Below are 3810 nucleotides of genomic sequence, written 5' to 3' on the forward strand. Positions count from 1 at the left end.
GTCTTTATCTCCAGTGCCTGGCATATAGCAGTTAATCATTAAATAATAAGTTTTGCTTAGGCAAAGGTTGGACCCTTTCAATTCTGAGTATCTATGCTTCTATGGCCTGCTTTTGCCTAGCATGTGATCTTATGACAAATCACCTCGTTCTCAAAAACTCAGGCAACAACTTAGCTTATATTGCAAGGGAAAAGCCAGGCTGCTTCAGTGGAAGGATTCCCCACACCAGGAGTTCCCCACATGCAAATAAAGTCCTATGTATTGACCCCTTCAAGAACTCCCCATCACACACACACACACACACACACACACACACACACACACACACACACACACACACACACTCTCCCAGAATAGCTAGGACTTAGTTCTATCCATAATGGGTTTAGTAAGTGTTGAATTAATAATGTTGACTTTCAAAAAAGGTCTATCTTAAAGAAAACAAAAAATAAAATAGGCCTACCTTCACTACCAGCCATAGGGAATCCTCTTAATGTTGTTTCATATAATTTTAGGGAGGTTTGCTTTGAATTATGACTAGAGGAAATCAAACAAAATATCCATAGCTACACTTTGTGTGTTGACAAAAAAAAGGTGGATACCCATCATTTGAAGGATGGCTGAACAAATTGTGGCACATGTATGTAATAAAATATTAATGCTCCATAAGATAGAATGTGAAGGATTCAGACAAATATGGCAGAACCAGAAAAAATATATAATAATGGTTATACTGATTTAATTTTAGTGATCATTGAAAACAAAGTCAAATTGAGTGACGCTAACACTAAATCTTGATGAAAGGTGCTTCCATCCTTTGAGGAGAGAGGGAGGCACAAAATGCAAGTGCACACACTTTTTGATTCTGTCCAAGGGTAAGTTTGTTTCATTTAATGGGTTGTTTTGGCCACTTTTTCTCTTAAGGGAAAAGCAACTTTATAACCACTCTCCATTCCACCCCAGCCACCCTATTCATGTAAGGGACTTTTGTCAAAGAAGCAAGAGTGTAGGGCAAAAGTTGCCAGCCCAGGCCCTTTTCCTCCAGTAGTACTAAATGCTTCCTTGAGATTTGTAAAAATTTGCACGGTCCTGTCACTAGGAAAACAGTAGCCTCAATCCAATCAGAAATAAGGTGTAGGGAGCTTTTCAGCAGGAGAAGAGTATGAAGTTTAAAAGAAAATAAAAAAAGGTATGAAACCTTTGTGTTCCTGAGAAGAGATGAAATTGTGTTGACAGGCCCTGATGCATTCTGGCCCAGGATGGTCTTCCTTCTCCTCCTAAGAAGGCACTGCAGCAGATGGTAACAGGGCTCAGTAGAGATGCAGCAAATGGCAGCTGTCAGGGCAGGGAAATGATAGTGGGGCAAGGGCTGAATTGGTCAAAATAAGAGGAGCTCTGTGACAAGGACAGGAAGGCACAACAGGCTGGGTAACAAGAGAAGTGTTTCTGTCAGAACACAAGCCTTCATTGTCTAGAAGCATGAGTTTTCCAGGGAGTGTTCCCTTTTCCACTAGCATCAGAGTCTGAGAGAGACTGGACTTCATTGTGTGTGGGAGGGATGAAAATGATTCTACTGCTTGATAGTTCGTTGTTAGTCATTTTGCTATTCTGTTCTATTTAAATGCTTTGCTATTTGATTTATGGTTTTGGTACACTCTGTAGAATCCCTCAAGTGTTAACAGATAATACAATTTACAAATCCATAGATTTCACTAGAATGACAGATAAATCAATAGGAGTATAACAAGGGTCCCAAATGACTCTTTTCTTGTAGTTCAGTCATTTTTCAGTTGTGCTTAATGCTTTGTGACCCCATTTGGGGTTTTCTTGGCAAAGATATTGGAGTGGTTTGCCATTTCCTTCTCCAGCTCATTTTATAGATGAGGAAATTGAGGCAAGCAGGTTTAAGTGCCTTGCCCAGAGTCACACAGCTTCCAAGGATCTGTGGCCAGATTTGAGCACAGGAAAAGGAGCTTTCCTGGCTCCAGGCCTGATACTTTATCCACTGCACCACCTAGCTACTCCAAACGACTTTAGACCATCTAATTATCCAAGATTCAGTGTAGCATTTAGGAAAATCAAAATTATGAAAATATGTCCTCCACTCAGTGCATGCACTATCAGTAAATAAGTTTTCCTTCTTGTTTACCTCCACAATCAATGTTCCTTTACCATTATTGATACTTCCAGATCTGTTTAGCTAAAGGGTGGTTGGACTAGATGACTGCTATAATCTATTCCAAGTGGAATATTTTACATTTCAACAACCCTTCTAAGTTTAACACTGTATAGTTCTATAATTATTTTTCTACATGTCTTTATTCCCTCCAGGATCAGTCCTGATCCCTGCCTCCCCTAAAGAGACTTCCTGACTTGAACATTCTGGAATGCCTGACTGAGCAGGCAATTAACAGACTAATTGACACATTTTCCCCTCTTTTGAAGCCAAAATCACAAACCAACCTGTTTGTCACAGCAGAGATATTTTCTTTTTCACTTCTCCCAGAAGGCAAGCCCCACAACTCTGATATGTACCTGAATTAGATAAGTAAATTCTTTTTATCTCATGTCATGCCCCTAGCAACTACTATCTGAGCCATGCAAAAGGTCTCCTTGCTTGTTGCTGTTCTCAAGAAAGAATTGAGCAATGATGGCAGTAGGGACAGTGCAGAGCTGGCATTCCTACTGATATGATAAATGTCCCTGTGCCTCCCCTCCCTCCTAGGGCAGAGTTATTTTTCTAACAAATGAATAATTTTACCTTCTTCCTATCCTCATCTTTACTACAGAAAAATATTAAACATTACCACAGAAAGGTTCAGACTTGACCTTGGCAGTTAGATTTTTGTTTGTTTGTTTGTTTTTTTAATTCCATATGTCACTTTGAAATCAGGCATAATAAAATCTGTTGCGATAGTTATTCCTGTGCTCAACATCTAAGCAGCCAGCATGTTTCAGATGGAGGTTTAATTATCCCTACCCTAGGGATACATCAAAGATGCTCATTGAGAGACACTGAGATGCTTGAAGTCTACCCTGAACATTTCACATATGTCTCATCAGGTAGCCGAGAAGAGCAGTTTCCAAAAAAGTCCTCCATCCTTAGACCATGAGATTAAAAAGAGATTTTAATTGCCTTTCTTAAATTTGCCATTGATATATAGCACCCAATCCAGAATCAGATACCAATCAGTGGCCCAAATTAGCCCTACAGCACCAACAACACCCTAGGTGCCTGCAGTAGGAAGCCTGTGTTTGACCAGCTCCTTGTAGGCCAGTCTCAAGAACTTGTTCAGCATCACTGTCCCACTTGCTTCCGTCCCAACTTGGCCAACTCCTTAGCCTGTTAATGCATCTGTGCATCTGCTTCAAGGTCACCTGCTCCTCCTTGACAAGTCAATCTGTGAAGGAGCCTGATTTTTTTTAAGGTAATTGGGGTTAAGTGACTTGCCCAGGGTCACACAGTTAGTAAGTGTCAAGTGTTTGGTCTGAGGTCAGATTTGAACTCAGGTCCTCCTGACTTCAGGGCCAGTGCTCTACCCACTGTGCAACTCAGCTGCCCCCTGATTTATTTTTAATAGAGTAAATAGTATATATTTAAAACCTTCAGTAACATTCATTATATATAATGGAGAAAAATCAAGTGTATTTGCAATAAGATCAAAACTGAAGCACGGATGACTATTATCACTACTACTATTTAACTTAATGCTAGAAACATAAAATATACTAATAAGACAAGAAAGAGAAATTGAAGTAGGAAAAGGAAACAAAATGATTTTTGCAGACATGATGGTTCACTTGGAGAAT

The 3810-nt window shown here is 39.8% G+C and overlaps 1 pseudogene; it reads right to left on the bottom strand.

The window, feature by feature from the left end:
* Positions 1-3128: 3128 nt before the first annotated feature.
* On the bottom strand, positions 3129-3299 carry LOC114031788 (annotated as a pseudogene).
* Between the last annotated feature and the right edge of the window lie 511 nt (positions 3300-3810).

The sequence above is a fragment of the Vombatus ursinus genome, unplaced genomic scaffold (genome assembly GCF_900497805.2).
Source record: "Vombatus ursinus unplaced genomic scaffold, bare-nosed wombat genome assembly UNPS02015255.1, whole genome shotgun sequence".
Taxonomy (NCBI): domain Eukaryota; kingdom Metazoa; phylum Chordata; class Mammalia; order Diprotodontia; family Vombatidae; genus Vombatus; species Vombatus ursinus.